The sequence below is a fragment of the Sphaeramia orbicularis genome, chromosome 24 (genome assembly GCF_902148855.1).
Source record: "Sphaeramia orbicularis chromosome 24, fSphaOr1.1, whole genome shotgun sequence".
Lineage (NCBI taxonomy): Eukaryota > Metazoa > Chordata > Actinopteri > Kurtiformes > Apogonidae > Sphaeramia > Sphaeramia orbicularis.
Window position 1 is genome coordinate 5,137,310 of NC_043979.1, and position 14,895 is coordinate 5,152,204.

Genomic DNA, 14,895 nt, shown 5'->3' on the forward strand with positions numbered 1-14,895 from the left:
AGATACTTGAAGAAGTGAGTCTGGAATTTGAAACTTGGCTTTTACTTGCTGAAATGAGGCACAAAGTCCATCAACATACATGTCCTTCAGTGTTCTGTAGTCAGGCTATTTGACGTGAATATTAGTGGAATAGAACCGGTTGGTCAGCACTTTCATTTACTTATTTCATGATGTGATCTGTACAAGTCCTCTGAAAACGAGATCCGATGAAAAATCAAAGTCACAGATCTCAACAGTTTTGGGACATGCTGCTGTTGTGTCGGTGCATGTGAACAAGCAGGTGTAATTAATGGCAGTAGTGCAGCATTGTGTTCACAGTGTCAGCCCTAGTTGTGAGGCCCAGATGCAACAATGGTTATTATACAATATGATACATTATATGAGCAAAAACTCTGAGTTCTACTTGTACTGGACACTGATTCCCTAAGCTGTCGAGTCAGGGTATTATTGCTTTATATTTACACAGAAATATAACACATATTACACATATTACACAGACGCTGGTATTAGTCCCCACTACAGTGTGCAATAACCAAATGAGTTTCTCTTGTTATCACACCAAGAACCAAGGTTTATTGTAAATGTAAGGATGTGAGGCTATCACCAAAGAAAATAAATAAAGTGGTTATTGATCGACAGTGAAAATATAACCACATTATTAAAAAAATATTTCAGTACAATAAATACAGATGTAGTCTATCTATCTATCTATCTATCTATCTATCTATCTATCTATCTATCTATCTATCTATCTATCTATCTATCTATCTATCTATCTATCTATCTATCTATCTATCTATCTATCTATCCATCCATCCATCCATCCATCCATCCATCCATCCATCCATCCATCCATCCATCCATCCATCCATCCATCCATCCATCCATCCATATTAGTGCTGTCAAATGATTACTTTTTTTTTTTTTATCAGATTAATCACAGAGTTGCTGTGGATTAATTTTGATAAACCACAGTTAAATATCAGTCATTTTTAATCTATATTATTCACATTTCATTTTGCATGAGCAAACAGACTCAAGAAAGAAGGGAATATATATGCACATCACGTGTTTGTCACAAGCTGGGCAACGCCTTAGCCGAAGTGCTTGCAGAATTCCAGACTAACGTACGCTTTGCATTAATGTGGTATTTTAAACTGGAAGTGCTTCAGTGAAAAGAAAACTCCTTCCTGCAGAGTCTGTCTAATACTTCATGTCGGTCAACTGTTATGTCTTTGTTTTTTTTTTTACTCAAATTTCACATCGATAGGGCCAACGTGCTGTTTAGCATCTTCCATCTGCTGCCTGTCACTACCGAATTAACTGACCATTTGTTAATGCGCAACGGGAACTGTACTTGGACAAACTGACCCAAATGCATTGGCAGAGACTTTCAGTCATTCTGTTCTGTAGACGGATTAATTATGTTAAAATTTTTAATCAGATTAATCATGATGATGGATTAACCTGCAATTTTGACAGCCTTTTTATATATATACTGTATATATGTATGACACCGTGCTCTACTGCTGCTGACCACAATTAATTGTTCATAACTTAATTTCTCAGCACTGCAAATGTTTTTTTAAATTTCTATCATTCATAGTCATATTAAGCTCAAACCTCAAATTTACTAACTTCTGGACACCTTTGTGGGGAAAAAGGTACTTAAAACTTCTAAAACTGCTACTAAATCATTACACATACATTTTTTTTTGCCTTATTCTTTTCATAAATCTCTTCAACTCATCAACTTCAGCCCTGCTCAAAGCTACCACAGTCATTTACAAGATTTTAATCCTTTAAACGCCCATTTAGTTATTTGAATTATGAATGATTTATTACAAAAAAAAAAAACCACAAAAAAAATTTAATATTTTCCATATAATAAATAGTAGAAGGAAGGGACATTGGTGGTGATTAGAGTCTTGGATATGTCAAAGATTAGCAACAAAACTGATTTGATTGAATATTTTTAGTATTTTTTATGTGGACACCTCTGTGGACAAAACTGCCTCATTGAGATTATTACTTAATCTCACTCCTATTACTGTATATAACTATGCATTCTCTTATGCCACCATTTCATTTTGAAGAAAACTAGTGATATTTGACATTTTTACAATATTCAACCAGACTACACCATTTTCCCATTGCACGCTGATGCACACAGTTTTTGAATTTCTGAGTTATATTCTGAAGCCATATGGCTGTCAGGGCCCAAGAGGGATTTGGTTGTGTGTATGTGTGCAAAATACTTTTTAATAAGAGTAATATTAATAAGCTACATCCAGGCATCATCCACTGTAGAAAAATTACATTGGAACAATCCACATTTGGAAAATTCTAACTACACAGTCATCATTCTTGGTGTCAATGGCCTTTAAAAACATGTTGCACAGCGTTGTCCTTATTTCACAGCTGACAGTGATGAGATATGTTTAAAATACATTGAAACAGAGTTGTGTAGAACAGTGAAGTTATAGTCTAGTAGCTATGTTATAAAAGCCAGACCTCTGCATGTGTGTATGCGTGTCTGTTTTATAACTGACAAACTGGATAGATCTAGAATTTGCCCTTTGCAGTACTTATGTATTTTGGTTCAAGGATCAAACAGGCCAAAACAGCATATTGATACGACCAGTACTTTTTGAGTTCTTAGTTGTTTTCGAAATTACAATGGATTTACAGGCAGCCCATGGACGAATCCATTGACAGCCGCAAAGGGGGTGGGGTGGGGGGGCTGGATCCGGAACTAGGTCCGGCTGTAATCACAAACTAACAAGGTCAGTCTTACTGTGGCCTGGTTCCACTCCACTGGTCCCCGGTCAGACTCGGTCCGTTAACGTCCCCTACGCATTGCAAAACAAAATGAGAGCCATTCTGTTTCTTCCTAATCTGTGTGTTACACCGATAACTTTAGTCAACTCATCAAGTCATGTGAATGTGATGAAGTCATACAGTAATGATGTAAAGCCCTTTCAAAGACATACACTACCTGCAACTCCAAGTCTTCTCCTCCCAGTTGAAACTGAGACTTGCTTACTACGACCACTGTTGAGCTGTGTTTGAAGCTGTTGCCCTGTGAGTTGCTAAAAACGCAAGCTGTTGACTGTCAGAAACTTGTCTTCTGATTCTGTTGTGTCTTTGGCTCTGCCAGACCTCTTCCTGTCAGCATTTACCCCAGTTTCTGCATGCCTTTTGATGGTGAAGGAAACCGGACTTACTGACACCTGGACTTTCATGGCAATTTCTCTGTAGGAAAGATCTACATTTTTCAGTGTTCTGATGCTCTGTCTCTCTTCTGTCGTTAATTGCCTTTTCCTCTTTCCGTTTTTATAGTAACACACTACTTTCTGTACGGGGGCCGTTCAATAAGTTCATGGCCTCACCCAGAACAGAACAACACAGACTGATAATTACCTCCGCCAAGGAGGTTATGTTTTTGCCAGGGTTTGTTTGTTTGTTTGTTTGTCTGTTTGTTTGTTTGTTTGTCTGTCCGTTAGTGTGCAACATAACTCAAAAAGTTATGGACAGATTTGGATGAAATTTTCAGGGTTTGTTGGAAATGGGATAAGGAAGAAATGATTAAATTTTGGTGGTGATCGGGGGTGGGGGGGCCCACGGGGGGGGCCCACGGGGGGGGCCACTGATCAGCCTTGGTGGAGGTCTGCGCTCTCCGAGTGCTTCTAGTTTATATTTTATTTTTCAACATAATCTCCATTTACAGCAATGCACTTGGTCCATCGATGTTCAAGCATCACTATCCCATCATGAAAGAATGTAACATCCTGTATTATAACAACCAGTATTTCTGGGTGAGGCCATGAACTTATTGAACGGCCCTCATAGTCCAATACTGTTCAAATAATGCTCACAACGGTATGGTACCAAAGTGTGTTCCAACACTACTTTTATGCAGATAGAGGGGGTTGGAAGGAATTCACAAACGTTGGGACACCTGGAGGAACTGGTAGCACCAACTTTTGAGGCTTGATCAACCTCCATTGCTGCAGAACTGCTTTAAGTTGTTAACCCATTTCTTGTTCGTCTTTTTGTATAATTCTGAAATGTACAATATTTTTCAGTTTTGTTTAACCTTAATTTTTTTGTTTTTTCACCTCTGGCAGTTCACAGCTTACCTTTGTACCATTTCAAGCTGTTCATTGGACTGGAACTGCTTGAATTTCAATAGAAAACTGGAAAAATTGGGGTGTTCTAAAACTTTTGACCAGCAGTATATATAAGGTAACTATGAATGCATTCTTTTCTGTTTCTTTTGATTTTAATACAAAACACAATGAGGGCCATTATATTATAAAAGCAAAGTGGCCTCTATGTGTATGTGTGTGTGTGTGTGTGTGTGTGTGTGTGTGTGTGTGTGTGTGCGTGTGTGTGTGTGTGTCCAGGGATTCACACAAAATCTAGAAAGCACTGAAGGCTGCAGTTTGCCATACTTATTTATGTATTTTTGGTCAAGGAAGAGACTGGTGAAAATTGCAAGTTGATAGGACCAATATTTTGGAAGATATTAGTCATTTTGGAATTCAACAGCCTCACGATCACATTGCTATGCCCAGGATGCTTTGGTGGGGACTGCTGGACAATAGCGTGCACGAATACACAACAGCATAAAAACTACCACATCTAGAACCTGTGAATCCCCACGGGTCAATGCGCTAGTGTCAATATAAGAGTCCAGGTATGTTTTTTAATTTCTCTTTGTAAAATTGGAAATACGCACTCGCCACACTAAGGTGATGAGAGCTGAGTTTCAGTGTGACTTTAAGCAGAGGGATAAAACTAATGGAGAGTTTGGTCCAATGAGCATAAATGACTAATTTGATATTTTCCTGCGCACAAGTAAAATGGCTTTTTAACATCTACCAATTCCCCAGTGCTCCTGCTACTGCATTAAATCCATGTGTGATTTATGAAAACAATTTTTCTTCAACAACATACAAATATCATCAATAATGAGCGTGCTGAGAATCTGAAAGATGACTAACGTAGAGTCAGCTAAAAAGCCTCCGACACACAAAGCCACCTCTAAATATTACAGGGTCAACAAAGTTTTAATAGTAGAGTTAGGCATCGCTCTCCCGTTTGATTTATGGGTTTTGGTGTATATTTGCGTTGTTTACACATGCCACTGGTCTTAATTTGGTGATATTTCAGAGCGGAACTGTCACTTCATTTCAGAATAAGCCTATAAAGCAGCGAAGGTGCTGACACATGAGAAGAGATATGAGAGGAAGGATTAATCATGTGCCACACAACCTGTATACGGAGCCACGGTAGCCGGGCTAAGCTGGGGGGAGGGGGGCAGAGAGGGAGGGGGAAAGAGCTGCGACGTGGGCACGTTGATGGATGTGTACGGTGGGGATTTACTGCGCTGCCTACCCACGCTCCACCCCACTCCCACCCAGCTGAGGCTGGCACTAAATGAACACAAGCAGGGCACCAGAAGGTCTCATCAGCGTCTACGCAGGACATGGACACAAAGTCCAGAGACAAGGTCAGGACAAGAAGCACAGCCTGTCCCCCCATGGAATCCACCTCACCACTGGGTTATCTGTCTGATATTCATTCAGTAAAGTACACAGAACACAGCTTTATACAAACCCACAAACATCAACTTCCACTCCTTAACCCAGGGGTGTCAAACTCATTTTGGTTCAGGGGCCATATTTAGCCCAATTTGTTCTCAAGTGGGCCAGACCAGTAAAATAATGACTTAATAACCTATAAATAATGACAAATCCAAGTTTTTCTTTTTGTTTTAGTACAAAAAAAAAAAAACCCAATTAAATTATGAAAATATTTACATTACAAAAATTATGGGAATAACCTGAAAAAATAGACATTCCATTTGAAAAATTAGTGCAATTTTAACAATATTATGCCTAGACTTATTATTTATACATGTACATTACACACAGTGTTACATAAACATTTGGTAACAGGTAGAATATTGTTAAAATTTTGGAGTTTGGAACTAAAATTTGAACAATTTCTACAATATTATGTTTCATATTATTAACACAACTACAGATCACAGTGGATCCATAAATGCACAAAACATTGAGTAACAGGCAGAATATTGTTCAAATTTGCACATTTCGAGTTGTTCATCTTTGTTTTTATTTATGTATTTATTTGCGTTTTATTGTGAAAAAAATAGTTTCGTAAATGTAAATATTTTCACAGTGTAATGTGATTTTTTTCACTTCAATTTTTTCCACATAATTTTTCATAAAGAAAATTTGTAGTTGTCATTATTCATGGGTTATTGTGTTGTTATTTTTACCGTAGATCACATTGGTCTGTATGTGGAACCTGAACCAAAATGATTTTGATAACTTTGACTGTTCAGGTTCATTTTTGCACTTTCATCCTGTGGGCCAGAATGGAACCTTTGGCCCCCGGGCCGCATGTTTGACACCTGTGCCTTAACCCTTTATCAGGCAAGTGACTATTTTTGGTAATTTCCGCATACATTAGAAGACAGCGACAGCAAAAGTTATAGTGAGTCAGCAATCTCAGGTCCAGGGTCCAGGGTCTGTAAGGTCCACCTCTGCGTAAACAGTGAGTGGACCTGCTTTGTTCAGTACCATGAAGTAATGGTACTAATGTAAGGAATGATGTTCAAAGGGATCATGTGGATGTGGACAGGGGTCTGGATCCAAACGCATGTTGGTCTAATGTTCTAAAAGTCATGTTCTAATGTTCTAAAACACATGTTCCTGTCACCTTACTTGTGTTTTTCTTGAATTTTTACCTCCGCCAAGAGGTATTGTAATCACTTTGCTTTGTGTGTTTGTGTGTGTTTGTTTGTTTGTTAGCAACTTTACGGGAAAACTATTCCAACCATCTTTACCAAATTTTACCCACAGATAGGCCTAGGCCCTGGGACCAACCCATTAAACTCTGGGCCAAGGAGGCCAAAGTTCAAGGTCACAGCAAGGTCACAAAATCTACAATTTTCCTATCTCTCATCATTGAGCAATTTTCGAAAATTCATAAAAAATTCAAAACGACTCCGATTAGCCTCCAATTTGATCCACCCATAGCTTAGAAGAATAACTTGTATCTGGCTCAAAATTGTCCACATCCACAGTGGAATGTGGACTCTGTGGACATTTACATTTAACATTGAAAATCCCATTTATGACACATTTTTCATTATAACTCAAAAATATTGATTGGAATTTAGTATAATTTGACAGACACATGACTGATACCAAGCTTCAACTTTGTATGAAATATCGTTCAGCTCCATTTCTCTTCTGTTACGCTCTGTTGACTTTTGTTATTTTTTATTACCATGTTTGACCGCAATTTTTCTGTTGTATGGAACAACCTTGAAACTGTTAAATTTAAAAAGAAATAGTCAGTCCACACATGCACACCGTTTGGGGTGCTTGGTGGAGGTTTGCGTTCTCTGAACACTAGTTTATATTTACTTTTGTATTTTTTTAAAGGTCCTATCTCGAGCTGCAGCTATCGATTATATTTGTAATCGATTAATCAGTCGATTATTTTCTTTGATTTAATTAACCTATTATTTGAATAGGTGAAAAAAATTGTAAAATGGTGAAACACGTGTGAAAATGCCAAACAACTTGTCCTTTATTCCAAAACCAGCTGAAACAACAACCATAAAAAGTATAAGTAAATAAGTAAAAATATATGTAAAATATATCACAACAGTGGTTAGCGATGTTTAGCGGCAGCAAAATTAAGGAAACAAAGTTTCAATTCAGGAAAACTGCAACAGAATAATGTTTTTTAATTGATTTAAATGGAATAATCATTTCAGCTCTAATCATATGAAACAATTTAGGTTATAGAACATATCTTTAAATGAACCATATTATCTTACTTTGACTTTTAATTGTATATTCAATTTAATAAAATGTTTTTATCGAGTTAGATTTACTATAAGACGAGGCTGAAATTCACTTTTTCTTCAGTAGGAAAAGCCCGTGGTGACATCAGACAGATGATTTTCTTGTTTTAGTTGTTCACTTCTACAAAGTAGTAGTATATAGATTACTGAGATATAACTCAAATGTTATGTAATTATAACTAGAGGTGATATGGCCAAAATGTCATTACAATAAACATTTTCATTTGAATCAATATCAATAATTTTCACAATAAATGACAATTTTCTTTTCCAGTTTAAAGGATGACAAGTTCATATTTTGTGTGTGCTGACTAAAAGCTCATTTTACCATGCATACCATTATAATTTTGGGGGGTGTCTCTAGTGAAAAAAATTACATTTTTGAAAATTGAAAACAGAATTAAAATGGTTTTGGAGTCATTATTATCATATCTGGGGATAGACAGATGGGGATATAGGGGAAAAAATACAAAACTTAAAATCATAAAAACAAAACCTAGTCAGCATCGATCAGATTTGGAAAAAGTCATGTAGTTTTGATGTTTTCTGCACTGATTATACATTCATTTGGTTTTGGAATCAGATGCTACACCTTAGCTTTATAATGGCAGTGAAACCACAGTGAAATTGTTGAGTTTATGAAGTAAATGTTCTGTGGTTCACAGCTGGACACACTCACAGATGGACTAAAAGCCTGGTGCATGGCCTCCTCCTCGCTGCATCACACCGCCTCCTCTATTTGTCTCATGAGCTCGCTGACTTTATACGTCTTTGTAACCTTGATGCAATGAACTGGAGATGGAGGAGTGGAAACAACAGCACAGATCCACCTTTGTACAGTCTCACCTTGAAGGTGCTATACTTTGTTGCCCATAAGGTTTGACACATGACACTGTACAATGAGATACTAATGGTTTCAAACCGACTCTACCAAGGTCAGCTCGTCCATGAATGTAGTTTTACAGTATATGGTTACACAGGCACTGTCGTACTGATTTGTTTTTAACGTTTTCACAGTGATGTGGGGAAATGGTTGTTAAGGTCGTTCACAACATTTTGCACTCATGTATATTTCTTTACTTATCATATTGATAATATTTGTCTAGCACAGTACAAATATCTATCTATCTATCTATCTATCTATTAGGGCTGTCAAAATTAATGCGTTAAAGCGGATTAATCCATCATCATGATTAATTTGATTGAACATTTTAATGCAATTAACCCATCTGCAGTGCAGAATGACTCTGATCATCTCTGCCAACGCATTTGGGGCAGTTTGTCCAAGTAGAGTCACAGTTGTGCATGCACAAATGCACAGTTGCTCCGGTAGTGATAGGCAGCAGAACCAACCCATAAAGATGGAAGACACTAAACAGAACGTTGACCTTCTGGATGGAAATATGAGGATATATATGTATATATATATATATATATATATATATATATATATATATATATATATATATATATATACACACACACACACACATATATATATATATATATATATATATATATATATATATATATATATGTATGTATAATTTATTTATTTATTTATTTATCTATAATTTTTTTATTACTTCTGCCAGGAGGTAGTGTGATCACTTTGCTTTAAGTGTTTGCGTACGTGTGTGCGTGTTTGTTTGTATTGTTAGCAAGATAACTCAAAAAGTTATGGACGGATTTTCATGAAATTTTCAGGAAATGTTGATACTGGCACGAGGAAGAAATGATTAAATTTTGGTGGTGATGGGGGGGGGGACACAATCCAACAAGCACATACTTCAATATATTGATGACAATGACAAAAAGTAAGTTCCAATGACCCTGTTGCTTCTTTCTGTTGATTCACCATTACACCTTTATGCAAACCATTAGTACAGTCTGAATATAATTAGTCATTCATCACTACTTTTGTGTCCCTCCTTGATAGATGTGATAGTTTGGGTCCACCAAATCCTGGACTTTAGCCACTTCCAGACAGAGAACTTCTAAGAACACATTTCTAAGAACTGTCCTCCAATTTCATTCTCGGAACTATCCTCCCCCAGGGGAACTTTTTTGTTTTGCATCCACTCAGGCAGTCAGGGACCATAGTAGGAATGGATGTGACACAAGCATCTGCGACAGCGACATGTTACTTATGCTCCACACTCAACAACAAACCACTGCAAAGAGGAAGAAGAGAAGAATACAACACTACAACAAAGCTAGCATGAAGAACATGAAGGCCACAGCATTCATGTTCTGCATCGCAGGAGTCTTAATGGACTGTAAATGTGGGCTCTAAGGTCAGGGCTGGGGAAATGTGGGAATGGGCGTGGCTTATTCTACTAATCACCAAATACCTACATCAAATGAGTTCCTTTGGGACCATCAAAAGTCCCTGCCTCAGAGTAGGAGCTAAACTGGTTACAGGAACTGAGGTCCACGATGCTGTCCAAATATCCCAAAAAATGTCCTGTTCCTGAAAAGGTTACAGGAACTGCAAAAAGTCCCTACAGTGTGAAAGCAGTGTTTGCCACCATAGTTTAGCTTATAGAAATGCATCAGTTAGAGTCAGGAACTACTGTGCTTTGTTTTAAAGATGAATACAGAGTCAGTTTTGCATCTGTCAGCATTAAACCCATGGTATCTTTATCTTTGTCTAATCTTAGCGCTGGCAGCGTCTAAACCTAACCATAAAAAGTTTGATAATACTTTCATTTCGAAGAAGCCTCCCTCTGTTCCCTCAAACCACCAAAAGCCCCATCAGTGCCTAAGGGTTTCAGCAGGATTCAGTTTCAGTGAAGGATTTAGAGGGAATTAGGAGAATCTAACTGCAGAAAGAAATAATATTCATAATTATGCTTTATTTGGTGTATAAACATTTGAAAATTAGATTTGTTGTAATTTCTTTATGCAAGGTCAAGTGTTGGAAGCTGTTTGCCATCTTACACAGTGTTGATTCTACAGTAACTCAGGATGGACTTCTTCTTCTCCTCCCCTTAAACATGGACCACATCCAGTATTAAGGCCCATTACTGCCACTCCAGAGCTCCAGTAAGGGGACATATTCACTAACTCTTCATATGCTCTGTTGTTTCATTCTAACTACTGGTTTTTCGGGCTATTTTTGTAGCTGGACATGATTTGTGATGTGTTAAAATATGAATGAGGACAGTAACGGTGAGTTATTTACTATAGCTGCACTTCTGGTATTTATTGAATTGGCTGAGATGATCCCGATTAGAAGAGTGTGTATCTCCTCTACAAATAAACATGAAAACAACAGATGATAACGCTGTGCTTCGTGGTAACAGGTGAACTATAACCTGAGGAAAACATACACTACACAGCTCAACATTCGTAAACCAGTCACTGGCAGTTTGACAAAGTGAAGAACTGGAAACACATTAAAAAAATCTGTAATTTAACAGAATTTTCACTGTTCATTTTTCAGATTTTTTCCTGTATTTTTAAGATACAGGAAAATATCAATGAAATTACAAAAATAGCCTGTGATTTTTACATGTCAAATGTAAAATAACACAAAAAAACTGTAATTGTGAATAACCAAAAAATTCAAATTTTTCTAAAAGAATTTTTTTCTTTTTTCACAGAAAAATACAGTTAAAATACATTTGCAAATGTATCATAATTTCACAAATATTTCTTTTCTATTTACAAGGTTAAAAACTTAATTTAAAGTTTAATCCTGTAAAAAATAAAATAAAACGAGATGAAATTACTGACAATTAACTGTTAAAGAAGTATTTGTTCTGTAAGTTTAACAAGACTTGTTTGTTAATTGACAAATATCTTGTGTAATTACAGGAGGTTTCACAACAAAAATGTTGAATAAATGTGTTTTTGTGAATGTATAACATGTATAAGCACTGATAAACTGTCCAAATACAGTTTTTATGAGTGGATTGTACAACTTAGTCTCATTGAAAATTATTTACATATATATTTATAGGTCATTTGATTGTTTTAATACATGTAAATATTCTTTACTAAACATTGAAAAGTAAAAAAAAAAAAGCAAAATCTCATGTAAAGTTAGGGCAAAAAACTGTGTTTCAATTATGGAAAATTACCGTATTTTTATGAGACCGTTATTTTCTGTTATTTAACAGTATTTTTTCACCACCCCTGCTGCCGGAATGTTATGTTTTGTTTTGTTTTTTAACAGTGCAGTTCACTCCAGTCCAACCTCTATCTGGAACTTTCTAAAACCGTGAATCTTTGGTTTGAAATGGGCTCTAAACTCATACCTGGAAATGTCAACGAGAGAAATGAGATGAATTTTTGGTTCAGAAACACTAGATTTATAAGCACCAATGGTTTGCAGATTTCATTGATTATGGTGTTGCTATGATTTCAGTTGTTTTTATAGGAACACCCTTTCATCAACATCCTTTTTGAAACCATTAAAAATTGTTTAATCACAGGCCATTTGTTTCTCGTGGAAAGCATTTCATTGCAAAAAAAAAAATAGATGGTGGAAGTTTCATTAATAAAAAAAACAAGTTATGATCAGAAAACAGCAAAGTTAAGACATCATCACTTATCAACCCTAATGTTAAATGTAATGGTATATAGTGTTTGTTGTGCACAAAATGCACTTGTGTTTAAGGAAAAATTTTATTTTTTTATTGAACCACGTGTCACTAAATGTTCTTGTTAAAGGAAAGAAAAAGTATTTTATTCCTGCAATGAATATAAAAAAGAGCTTTATTTCTTTTTTTTTTTTTTTTTTACAGTTTTTTTTTTTTCTGACTAGTCGACTCGTCGTTACAGTAGTCGATGACTAGCCGACTGTTCAAACAGTTGTTAGTTTCAGTCCTAATGGTAACACAGATGGAACTGTAGTTGCCCTCCTCTACTCATCTCTAACCGTATTATAGTAAGTACATGTTTGGCTTTGTGTGGTGTCATGCAGGGTGAATGTTGTGTTCATACCCTCTATTCCTCATGACTGCCAGAGGTGGAGTTCAGCACCTGCACACTTCACCATCAACACACAGCTCAAGTACCTGTAACAAAGAAAATGGAGAAATCAAACTAAACCCAATGAATGACTTAAAAAAAAAGAGTAACCTTCATTGAACCATTGGCCCTTTTCTGCACTCGCTCGGTAATTCATTAACCCCAACACAACGCAAAATGCACTATCCCGTTTCTGGGCTAGTTATTTAAAAGCTGCACTTGTTAAGGGCCACGCTACGGGGCTGATTTTAACAAGGACCTGTGGAGGTCTGTGTTAGAATGAGGATATATTCTTGTAGCTTCATTTCACTCGCTTTCTGTAAAGTACTTCCTTTGATATATTATTTATATTTAAAAAAGAAGATTTTTAACAGAAGTTTGATAATATCTTTGATGATATCAGATTTTTCCCCTGGACATTTTGCACCGACAAAAATGAATTTATCGTGTGAGGACTGATCCGCTTGCTGAATTTTATTCTCCACATTGATTTTGGGATATAGATTACCTCAGGACATAGGACAACAGAGAACAGAGTGTGTGTGGTTTTGAGAAAGAGGTGAATGAATGAGAGCGGTAAAAGGGCGGAGTCAGTGAACCATGTATGTGTGTGTGTGTGTGTGTGTGTGTGTGTGTGTGTGTGATGAGATATGAGTGTGGTTGAGGTGAGTGGATGAGTGAGCAGAGCAGAGTGTTCTATACATTCTTTTTGTCCTGTTGTTCAGTGTGGTTCCATCCAACAGTAGAGTTCTGTTAATAGTCACCAGTGCAGAATAACTCAGCTCATCCTTTGACGCTACAATATGTGTGAATATAGCCTAATAGTTCTTTATTCTAACCCTAATGCTGACAGATTCATTCATTTGGGGGAGAGAAAAGTGTGTAATGTATTTCCTTTGACATATTATGTATATTCCAAAAAAAAAAAAAAAAGATTTTTAACACAATTTTGATAATATCTTTGACAACAGTGGCAGATCCAGAAAAAGATGGGGGGTGCAGGAGAATGGTGGGGTCGGAGGAAGGTAGGGGTTCAATGGGGTGAGGCCAATCTAAATCAACATTATTAATGCTTCAAATCACATCAAACTGTACTGTTTTTTATCATATATTAAAGGGGTCATATTTAGCTAAACCCACTGTTATTAGTCATTCGTTCATTTATTTGTGTATTTGAACCCTAATAGTTCAAAAAGTTTGAATTTGAACCTTCCAGGTGCTGCGAAGCTATCTTTATATTTATTTTGTACAAAAATTGAGTGGATTTCTACAACCCGTTTTAATTCCTTCTTAGTTTGTTACATTTACAACTAGTTATGTCACGACATTTGCACATATAAGGTCAAGACTTCCGATGAATATTTTTCCAAATACGCCATAACTGTTTGTCAGCAGCAGCAGTTACAGTTTATGTAGACCACAGGGAAATGTTTTAAAATGTATAATTCCATTTAAAAAAGCAAAATATCACTCCTTTAACTACAAAATTACTTGGAGAGCACAGACCTCCGCCAAGGCAGATCAGTCCCCCCCCGCATCACTACCAACATTTATTCATTTGTTCCTTGTGCCAGTATCAACATTTCCTGAAAATTTCATGAAAATCCGTCCATAACTTTTTGAGTTATCTTGCTAACAAACAAACAAACAAACAAACCCTGACAAAAACATAACCTCCTTGGCGGAGGTAATAATGTAAAACTAGAACACCATATAGACTCTCGTTACACATTCATCTCCTTGAAACGAAAGTGGTAACAGAGGCGTTCGTTCGTTCGTTAACAGTTGTGTTAACATTAACAAATGCAACCAGCCCAGAAACAAATTTGTCATTCATTAAGCCTCTGCGTTGACAACACCATCGTTAGCTCGCTCATCTGCATGAAAGGGTGCGCTATGGTTGCATTCGCTAGTTAACCCAGAAACGAGCCCTAGTTTGGTCCCACTGAGATAAGGGATCTCTTTTTGAAAGGAGACCCAGTCCAGACAGCAGCGATACAGTC

General features: G+C 36.6%; 1 protein-coding gene across 4 annotated transcripts in view; it reads right to left on the reverse strand.

The window, feature by feature from the left end:
* The window catches only part of LOC115414701 (heparan sulfate glucosamine 3-O-sulfotransferase 5), a 192,178-nt gene that overhangs the window by 77,859 nt on the left and 99,424 nt on the right, over positions 1–14,895 (reverse strand). For all 4 annotated transcript variants that reach the window (XM_030127969.1, XM_030127968.1, XM_030127971.1 and 1 more), the window contains one exon: positions 12,866–12,939. The gene's annotated coding sequence lies outside the window, so the exon portion shown is untranslated. The remainder of the gene's footprint in view (positions 1–12,865; positions 12,940–14,895) is intronic.